Source organism: Mandrillus leucophaeus, unplaced genomic scaffold (assembly GCF_000951045.1).
Source record: "Mandrillus leucophaeus isolate KB7577 unplaced genomic scaffold, Mleu.le_1.0 Scaffold132, whole genome shotgun sequence".
NCBI classification, from domain to species: Eukaryota; Metazoa; Chordata; class Mammalia; order Primates; family Cercopithecidae; genus Mandrillus; species Mandrillus leucophaeus.
This window is the reverse complement of record NW_012101277.1, coordinates 2,790,489-2,801,926: the sequence shown is the minus strand read 5'-3', so window position 1 is coordinate 2,801,926 and position 11,438 is coordinate 2,790,489. Positions and strand designations below refer to the sequence as shown.

The 11,438-nt window shown below is 38.2% G+C and overlaps 1 pseudogene; it reads right to left on the bottom strand.

Annotated features, from left to right (window-relative positions):
- Positions 1-242: 242 nt before the first annotated feature.
- Positions 243-1,607, bottom strand: LOC105534242 (annotated as a pseudogene).
- Between the last annotated feature and the right edge of the window lie 9,831 nt (positions 1,608-11,438).

The following is an 11,438-nucleotide window of genomic DNA, read 5'->3' as shown; positions in this document are numbered from 1 at the left end:
GCTAGCCATCATGAGTCCTTCGGGTCTGACTGAGGCACCTCCTTGAGAAGTCTTTCTTCCCTGACACATTATTTAGTTATCTCCATGCTTCAGGCCGTGGGTCCCCACAGCCTTGGTGCTCTCAGTATTGTAGGCTCAAAAAACATTTGGTGAATGAATATAGAACTTGAAGACTGCCTCTCCTCTGAGCAGTTGCCATGTCCAGTGTTCTCTGCCTAGAGTCCTCTTCCTTCTTCATTCACCTAAGGACCGGGAGCAGGAGGACCGTCCTACTCTCCATTGTTGGCCTGTGGGTCTGACGGTCCTGGCCGATGAGTCTTCTGGTGTTGCTTGAGATGGTTAGACTTCATGAACTCTCGGCTGCATTGATCACATTTATATGGTCGATGTCTGGTGTGTACCCATGTATGTCGTCTAAGCTCATTAGAACGGAAGAAAGACCATGAACACCTTTCCTATTGCACGAATAGGGCCTCTCACCCATGTGCTTGCACTGGTGGCTAACTAGGTGGTAGCGTTTGGTATAAGCTTTCCCTCAGTTCTTGTAGTTGCAGCAGTAAGGCCTTGCCTCTGAGGAGCCCCCTCTACCAGTCTTTCCTGAGGCCTGGAGTTCTGCTGTGCTGTCTGTGGAGCAGGTCTGGGCTGCTCCAGTAGGACTGGGCCTTCTTAGGAGTCTGGCTGACTTACAAGAGAGTCCTGAGATCCTAAAACCAGCAGTGACTGGGACTCAGCTGGGGGCATCCCAAGATCATGGGCATCTTGGGGGGGCAACATCTGAGCCACAGAGGGGAGCATAGCCTGGGCCTCAGTGGAAGGCATGGTCGAGGCCAACAATGTTTCATCAGAAGGTACTGTCAAGAGGCCAGGGTAAGGCATTGTAGGGTCCCCAATGTGGGACATCATTGGAATTCCAGTGGAAGCTGAGACTTGCAACCTGAAGGCCCTGGCCACCTTTGGAGTACTGGGCTCTCCTACAGGCATTATCTGGGGCCCACTGAAAATCATCATCTCTTGCTGAAGGGGAGACACTCCCTGACAGTAAATCATCCGGGAAGGAGTGAGAGTCACTTGGGGGCAGTAGCTCACACCATGCTCAGGCAGTGGCATACTGAACTGTGGCCCCCCTTCATCCACAATCTGCCCCAATGCCTCAACAGACAACAAAGGGGGCCTCAGCATCTCTGTCCTGTGAGGAAAGTGCTGAATGCTTGGTAGGCCATGCACTCCAGAGCTTCCAGAAGATAAGTCACGTTCAAGATGGGTGCTGAGTTATTATCCTGGGCGGCCTGGTGTGCCGCCTGCCACTGGCTCAGCTTCCCAGCTTCCTGCTCCATCTCGGCCTGGGGTCGGCTATACATGAAGACTAGGTGGTGTCTAGACTCTGCTGAACAGACTGGGAGCAACCCACCACGGCATGGCAGGCGGACACTGGGACATTGCCCCTGGTTGTTTTGTAACTCCTTTCTTCCTTTATTCCTTTGTTACTGTCTTCCTCAGTGGTTAAATGAGTTTCTCATGTAATGGTAATATGTTTAAATTTGTTGCTTTTTATTTTTAGTGAATCTATTTTAGGATTTTGGAGGAAGGTTTCCTTGTTTGTTTTCGTTTTTTAGAGATGGGGTCTCATTGTGTTGCCCAGGCTGGACTCCTGGGCTCCAGAGATCCTTCCACCTTAGCCCGCTGAGTAGTTGGGACTACGGGTTCCTGGCACTGCACCCAGCCTATTATAGATTTTTGCTTTGTTGTTACCATAAGCCTTTCCAAAAAAATGTCTTATAGACATGGCAAGTTATTTTAAATAGATGACAACTTCTATCACAAAGAAAGTTGAAAAAAACAAATGAAGGAAAACCTAAAAGTCTGTACACTTTAACTTAATTTCCCCACTCCTACATTTTGACTTTTTGTTGTCTCAATTCACATCTTTTTATACTTCCTATCTTTTAACAGATTTCTGCAGTTATTATTATTTTTGGTAGATTTGTCTTTTAGTCCATACTAGAGATATGAAGGATTGTATACCATAATTACAGTACTAGAATGTTCTGAATTTTTGTGTGTATTTACTTTACCTGTGAGTTTATGCCTTCAAATGTTTTCTTTTGCCTTTTTGTCTTTTTTTTTTTTTTTTTTTTGAGCCAGAGTCTTGCTCTGTCACCCAGGCTGGAGTGCAATGGCGTGATCTCGGCTCACTGCAAGCTCCGTCTCCCAGGTTCACTCCATTCTCCTGCCTCAGCCTCCCCAGTAGCTGGTACTACAGGTACCTGCCACCACGCCTGGCTAATTTTTTTGTATTTTTAGTAGAGATGGGGTTTCACCGTGTTAGCCAGGATAGTCTGGATCTCCTGACCTCGTGATCCACCCGCCTCAGCCTCCAAAAGTGTTGGGATTACAGGCGTGAGCCACCGCGCCTAGCCCACATGTTTTCTTTTTGCATGTTAGTATCCTTTTCCTTCAGATTGAAGAACTACCTTCAGCATTTCTTGTAAGACAGGTCTAGCAATGATGAATTTCCTTAGCTTTTGGTTGTCTGGGAAGACTTTATCTCTGCTTTATGTCTGAAGGAAAGCTTCGTTAGGTACAGTATTCTTGTTGGACAATTTTTTCCCTTGATCGAATGTCATCCAACTTCCTTCTGGCAAGTTGGTTTCCACTAAGAAATCTGCTGCTAGGGGAATATGAGCTCGTTTATTTGTTATTTGCTTCTTTTTTCTCGCTGCTTTTAGAATCACATTTTTGTTCTTGACTTTTGAGAGTTTATTATATGCCTTGAGGTAGTCTTATTTGGGTTGAATCTGTCTGGTGATACCTGACCTTCCTGTACTTGAATATCAATATCTTTCTCTAGGCTTGAAAAGTTTTTGGTTATTATTTTCTTGAATAGTCATTCTACCCCTTGCTCTTTCTCAACTCTTCCTTGAACACCAATGACTCTCATATTTTCTCTTTTGAGGTTATTTTCCACATCTTGCAGACATTCTGTATTCCTTTTCATTCTTTTTTCTTTTCTGAATGTGCATATTCTAGTAGTCTGTCTTTTCGCTCACTAATTCTTTTTTCACATGATCCATTCTGTTGAGAGCTTCTAATGCATTTTTCAGTTTAACAAATATATTTCTCTGTTCCAGATTTCTGTTTGACTTTTTAAATTATTTTAATCTCTTTGTTAAATTTATCTAGTAAATTTATACATTGCTTTGCTGTGTTATCTTGGAGTTTGCTGAGTTTCCTTAGAACTGCTATTTTGATTTCTTGATCTGGGAGCTTACATATTACTATGTCATTAGAATTGGTTCCTGGTTTCTTGCTTTGCCCGTTCGGAGAGGTCATGATTCCCTGTGTGTTGTTGTTTCTTATAAACATACATCTGTTGCTTCACTTTGAAGAATTATTTATTCTGGTCTTTGCTATCTGGCTTGTTTTCAACTTTCTGGGATACATATACCTAGAGATTCTTTGCAGTTGCTTCTAAGTGCCCTTAATCCTAGATTGCTGCCTCCTTTTTGGCATTAGATGGTGCATTAAGCCCCAGTTTGCTTCAGCTCTTGAAATCATTCAGAGCACTTCCCAACCCAGATTAGGGGTTACAGGGTCCCAAAGGGGATACCCTGATTGTATGGGAAGGTTGGCTAGGAGTTCATGCACAGAAGACCAATGGAGGGTGCATCCTACATCTTGGTGTTGGTGAACAGCCAATCTGCTTTGACGTCTCTGGCTGAGATAAAAGGCAGAGTTTCATGAGCTGGGGTCTCTAGTCCTGCCTCTCTTCTTTGTTGCTAGCTGGTCTCAGGAGTTTTTCTCCCTATAGGCATTTCTCCCTATAGGCATATTCAATACTTCCCATGGAATAAAGCAGGAATGGTTTTCCTGCAAGGGAACCCAGGATGGTGGGAAAATTGGCTGTCTCCCTGGATGTTACTTTTTATAGTGTGGAAACCATGGGTCGAGAAAAAAAAAAATCCATGCATGGCATCTGGCAGATTGAGGGAGGAGCATGATGGGTAGACAAGTCCATTTATCCTACTGTCTTCTCAGAGTTTCTCACTGCTTTGTGGTCCTAGGGGTCATCTCAGCCCCAAATTTAAATTCTAGGATACTGCTGGTTATAATCTTGGCACTAGATATTTGTTTTTGGTTTTCTGTGGGGAAGAGTGAAGCCAGATTGCTTCCACTTCACATTTTGGTTACATCGCTCAACAATTACCATTTGTTTTTGTGAGCACTTCCCATGTGCCAGGCACTGCGCTAAATATTTTACCTGCATTATCTCATTTAATCCTCCCAACAGCTCTCTGAGTTAGGAACTATTATGTTCCTATTTTACAAATGACAAATCTGAGGCTTGGAGAGATAAGTAACTTGCCCAAAGTTAGACATTTTGATTCCATAATCCAAACCCTTAATACTCAATAATTTTAATTGAAACTTTCAATTTATAAATCTGACCATCCCACAAGATTGAGAGCAGAAACTATGCTTTATTTATCTTTTTAACCCTGATAACTAGCATTATCTGAAATATTCTAAGTACTTACTAAATATTTGTTGAACTAAACCTAATCTATAATGACTTGTATTTACAAGTTATCAGCAGAACTACAGTATACAGTATTTGGATAAGTAGCTATGTTTTCTGTATATTTATATATATCCTAAATGTGACTGCCTATCCTTGGACCACTCTTGCTCTACCACTTCAGCTTCCTCTAAGCCAATTAGAATCCATCTTTGCAATTCCAGAAAACAAATGTCTGATTCCAAGATGCATTTATAAATATGCAGTTTTTGTGAAACAGAAGAGCAAAACTTTTTCCAAATTCCCTTTGAAGACTTTAGATCTTTTCACAGAATTTCTCCTTCCACAGAAGCCAGCCTGTCACTCCCTTTTTTCCCTCTGTGCCAATTTCAGTTATTTCTACCTCCAGAGTTTTCTCCCTGACTGTTCAATCTATAGTGAAGATAAATTTAGCTCTTTAGGTTTATTCCATTTCTATCTGCAATGGGCTGATTGTATTTTCCAAAGGTGACCACCACAATAAATCTCATACCACAAGCCCACCTCTTAAGTGCTCTTCATTCTTGGTTCACATCTTTTTCTTGATATATTCTTCCTAAGTAATTCAACCTTATCTCTGTGCTTTAACTACTATTAGTATGCTAATGGCCCCTGAATCATATACACTGATCCTCATCTTTAGACTTTTACACAAAACATTATAATACAAATCACATTACAGAATGACAGTGACACTCCTCTCATCAATTAATTGCTCCTCCTTTTAGTTTTAGTGGACAATTGTGGCTAGTTCAATCAAAAGAGTATGGTAGGAGTGATGCTAAATGACTCCCAAGACCAGATCATAGAAATGATACGCACTTCTACCTTGCTTTCTTGGGATGCTCTCTCTTTTAACCCAGCCACCATGTTGTGAAGAAGAAAAACAGCTGCTTGTAGAGGCCATGTGTAAGTGATCCATCTGACCAGAAACCCCAATTGAGGTCCTATGCAACAGCAATTATTAACCATCAGATATGTGAGCAAGTGAGTCTTCAAATGATTCCAATCTCCCACCATTGAGTTATACACCACCCCATCTGATGCTGCATGAAGCAGAAATAAGCTGCCCCCACTGAGCTCCTTCCAAATTGAAGATTCATGAGTTAAATAAATGATTGTTGTTGTTTTAAGCCACTAAATTTCAAGTGGGTTGTTATGCAGAAAAGATAGCTAGAATAGTTAGCCAATGCTTCTCTCAACATTACTAAAGATCTACTCTCCAAGGAGGACAGAGAAAGAGTATAAAAAATGTTTCTAGTTATATATATTATATAACAAATATATATGTTGCATAATTATATATATTTATCGTACATAAATATATACTAAATATGTTACATAATGATGATAATAAAAACAAAACTGGGCCGGGCGCCATGGCTCACACCTGTAATCCCAGCACTCTGGGAGGCTGAGGTGGGCGAATCACCTGAGGCCAGGAGTTCAAGATCAGCCTGGCCAACATGGTGAAACCCTGTCTCTACTAAAAATACAAAAATTAGCAGGGCATGATGATGTGCACCTGTAATCCCAGCTACTCCAGAGGCTGAGGCAGGAGAATCGCTTAAACCCAGGAGGCGGAGATTGCAGTTAGCCGAGATCGCTCTACCGCACTCCAGCCTGGGTGACAGAGCAAGACCCCATCTCGGAGAAAAAAAAAACAACTAACAATAATTAATTTACGGTACAGTAAACTTAATGTAGTTTATTCTGTGGTTTATAATAGCAATGCTCACATATGCTTTTAAATTATTATAATGTATTATTTTTATTAATATTATCACTAAGTCCCAAGATAAAGCTCTTGGGAATCATGACAAGTAGTCGAATGAATAGATTTCATTCAACTATTTTATTCAAATTTTGGCATCTACAATGGTTGACCAGAAAAATAGCATCCATTATAGAATATACCCTATAAAGCAGGGGTTCCCAACCCCCAGGCCACGGAAGGGTAGCAGTCCATGGCCTGTTAGGAACCAGACTGCCCAGCAGGAAGTGAGCAGTGGGCAAGTGAGAGAAGCTGAGCTCCACCTCTTGTCAGATTAGCGGCAGCATTAGATCCTCATAGGAGCATGAACCATATTGTGAACTGTGCATGGGAGGGATCTAAGTTGTGTGCTCCTTATGAGAATCTAATGCCTGATGATTTGAAGTGAAATAGTTTCATCCCAAAACTATTCTCCCACCCAAGTCTATGGAAAAATTGTCCTCCAGGAAACCAGTCTCTGGTGCCAAAAAAGGTTGGGGACCACTGTTTAAAAGGCTTATTCTATCTACCTTTGCAACATGTTGAGGAAGTATGTCTGATTTTGGTTTTGGTACCTACCACCACCAAACACAGAATAGTAGCACTAACTCGTTTCTAGGCTCAGGCACTCCCTTTGCAGCACATGAGGAGAGTTGGAGACCCAGAATCAAGGGTAGTTAAGCAAGCAGCAAACATAGGAAATACTAGCAATTGTTATTTGGACTGTAACTATCCCTATTTTTCTTTTGATGCCATAAAACTGATTTTTCTTGGCTGTTAATCAAAGAAAAGCATGATCATTATAGCAGCCAAGCATTTCTCCAGGAGAGGCAAACGTAGTTCTCAGATTTAAGAAGTTTTTAACTTGACCTCAACGTGAGTGGACTTACCAGGCGAAGGATGGCTGACTCAAGCAGTCTGAATTTATAAGTACTATTGCATTTATTCATTGCACTATAATTTCTTGTTTCCATTGTTGTGTAATATTTTAGTCAGCAAATAATACTTCATTGGCTTCCTAATTATCAGGCATGGAGATCTAATGTGGCTTTCAATGCAAAGTTGTTTTCTGACATAGGGACTTACAGATTGTAGGCTCGAATAAACCCTTGAAGACTTGTATGTTACCTATATTTGGAAATATTATAGCTAGCCAGACTTTTAATATTTTAAACTCTACATTCAACCATGAAAGAAAGAATCATTAATCCTGACCTGCCACTGAATATGACCTTATTATCACATCCTATTGACTTCTAATCTCAATTTTCTTCATTAAAAACAAGCACCTCATCAAAAGGGCTTGTGTTATTCCACGAAACAAATATTTATTGAATACCCACTTACACAAGTCCCTGTGCTACATGCTTTAAGCAAGGTAAAAAAGGATATTTTTAACAACTTGAAGGTCACCAGGCATAGATGAAGATGGGGAAGAGAGTTCATACCGAGCAGTGAAAGCCTTCCCCTCTTTCCTCTCTCTAGTTTCAGAGAGAAGAAAAAGGAAAATAAAGAGAATTCTGAGAATGATGACAAAGGAAATTACCAAGACAATAGCAAACATCAAGGCAGAGAATGCAATTAATTCAGACTAACAGAAGGTCAGATATGTCCAGTGTTAATGTTTCCAAAAAAGAAAATGGAACTAATAAATTATCTTAAAGTTTAGGACTAATGAAAATTACATTGAGACATATTTTATGAATATTTTGGAAGTATGAGAAAGTTCTAGCCAAATTCAAAAAAACTAATAAATAAAAATTAAAAATCAAGCAATTATCAACTTAAAAAAAGAAAAAAGGAAAAAGGAACAAGATAGAAGATAAAAGTATAGTTTAACACTTGGCTCAGCAGTGATAGATATTTACGTACCCAAAAGATGCAGACATAGAATAGAGATTTGTTTATTAATTTTAGAGATGGGTCTCTGTTCCCCATGCTGGACCACCACACTGGGTTGTTTTGAAATGAGGAGGTCTCACTGTGTTACCCAGGCTGGTCTTGAACTCGACCTCATGTGATCCTCTCTAATCAGAAATTAAGGTACGATTACATAGAAGAGTGACAGAAAGGAATGAGAAGATGTAGATGAGCTAAAGTTTTTATGTCTCTGAATAGGAAAACAACAGATGTCCACGACTGATAATCTGGAGATGGCAGTATGCACATATTATTTTTTAATGGAGATAAATATCTGATTAAGCTTTTAATAGTTGAAAAGTGGCAGCTTTGGCTGGGCATAGTCTATAAGGATTAAAAAGCCAAGCTTCTTTGTTGAGAAAATATAGTCCTTTGGAGTAAAATTAACATAGATGCAAGTATACAAACCCTTGTGAACATAATCTATTAGGAATAGGAACTAACCAACTTTTAAAACTCTCATCAAAAACATTTTGTTAACAAAAGCACCTTTTTTCAAACCCAGATTCATTTAAACATCCTTTGAAATGAGCCATTGACCTGAAAATTGCATAACAATGTGTTTTACCAAATTGTTTTGAAAACTATAGCCTAATTAAGATTTTAAGCCAGTTATTTAGTTTTTAAAATATTAAGCTGTTTAACATATTAAGAAAATGAAAATACCTGTAGTTATAAAAGATTTTCATGCTAGTAATAAGAAAGACCAGCTGGAAGTCAGTTTCTCATTACATATTTTCATATAGAGACCGTGTTTGAATGTCAAGTTGCTCCACTTAGTAAGCTCACTGATAAAGGAAGCATGGCAGGAAAATGCTTTAATACTATGATGCTGAACCTGCAATATAGCCCTAACAAATTTGGCTTTAAGAGCTGCCTAATTATATATTTATAAATGCATGTTATGTATCTGCTAGGCTGGAATGAAGCCCTATAGCCATTTCAGTTTATCAAGTAAATGAAGTAATTTTTTAAAAACATTATGCAGTTGATTACACAAAGCAATAATATATACTCATGATTATTTGTAAAGGCTACCACTTATGGACTGATTTTCTGTTTTATTGTGTGCTAAATGCCAGGCACTTGAACCAGCAAAAACTGACTATATGGTGTAAATCCAGAAAGCTGAGATGATGACTCAGTAGCAATATTCTCTAATCACTACAGCTATTATTTAGCATTCACTGCACACTGGCAGCATTCTAATCATTTTATAAAATGACCCTGCCCAGTGAATTTACTCAGTTAACATCAAACAAAGTTAAGACATGAAAATGTCATTGAACCATTACAACATCTGTTTTTTATTCCTTTTCCAAGTTATTTAACATTCTTTTTTGAGACAGGGTCTTGTTCTATCACCCAGACTGAAGGTCAGTGGTACCATCATGGCTCACTGCAGCCTTGACCTCCCCAGCTCAAGCAATCCTACCTTAGCCTCTCAAGTAACTGGGACTACTCTAGCTACCGGGGCATGTGCCACCACACAGGGCTAATTTGTTTGGTCTTTTGTAGAAACAGGGTCTCACTATGTTGCCCAGGCTTGTCTCTAACTACTGGGTTCAAGCAATCCTCCTGCCTTGGCTTCCAAAAGTGTTGGGATTACAAGTATGAGCCACCACACCTGGCCTCTTTTTTTTTTCTATCAAGAATGTATTGTATGCTCATTAAGAAAATTAAGAAAAAGAAAACTAAAAAGAAAAAGGATCATCCATAGTCTATCATTTGAACTCAATCATTGTTATTTGGGGATGTTTCTTTTGTCTTTATTTTTTCTATGCATAATGTTTTATTTGGGGTTTAGGGAAGAACAAAGATAGATATATAAATCATGCCACATATATATTATAGTTATATATACACACATATGCATGTTTAATCTTTTCTATTTTAATAACACTTCATCAAGGCTTTTCCCATGTTATCATGCAATCTTCATGAAATAATTTTTAAGATGTGACAATTTATTGACCAAATATGCAATAGTTTATTAAACCATCCACAATGGTTTACTATTTGATTTACTTCCATTTTGCCAGAATAAATAATGCTCTAATCAATATACTTGGGTATGTTTCCTTATGGTTACCTGAAGAAGTTTCACTAGGGTGGATTCCAAGATGTAAAGTTGCTGAGGCATGAGGTCGGAACATCTACAACTTTACTAAATAACAAATTGTCCTCCAAAGTAGTTTTTTCTGTTTATACTCCTATCAGCAGAGCATTAAAATTCTTACTGTTTCACATCCTCATTAACACTAGATAATGTCAAACTTTTTAAAAATTTGCCAAACTGATGGATGTGAAATGGTATCTCATTGCACTTTTATTTTGCCATTCCATATTTACTAGTTTTGATGTGTTTATTGTCATTCAGATCTTCTTTTTGGTAAATTTATCTATCTTTTGCCTATTTTTCTTTGTTTATTTTCTTATAATTTGTAATAATTCCATTTCTTTGTCAGTAATATTTACTTCAAATATCTTCTGCCACTCTGTGGTTTATCTTTAAAATTTGTATGTTATCTTGCATTGTACGGAAGTTTTTCATTTCAGTATAGGCAAATTTGTCACTCTGTTACTTTAAGGTTGACATTTTATATCTCATAAAAGAAAACTTTCCCTACTCAGAGTGTATAAATATATTTTTTCTAAAACTTTTACGTTGTTTTTACATCTGGAATTTAATTTGTGTTTGATATGAAATCAAAATTACATTTTATTTTTTCCTGTGGATAGCTAGTGTCTCAGCACCACATAATGAATACTGCAACATTTCTCCATTGCTTTGTAATAGAACCTGTGTTATATTTCAATTTCCTCTATATGCATTTATCTGATTGCAAGCGCTCAATTTCTTCCCTTTGTCCATCCCTTACTAATACCACAATATTTTACTTAATAGATAATTGATATTTGTGCAATCTTATGTTCAGCAAGCTTGCCAAGTACTTTTACATGTCTGTAGATTATCTTGAATTTCCACGTGGACATTGACATATTGTCAATAAGTAGAAACAATTTTCCTCTTACCTAACAATTATGCTCTATTTGTATATTATTAATGTTGTTTAGTATGACTTAGTTTTCTTGACCAGCTTTGTTAAAACATATATACACATTTTTCTATGTAATACATATAAATATATATTATACATAAATATATTAAAATGTACATTTTATAAAATATACATTAAAATCTTTTTA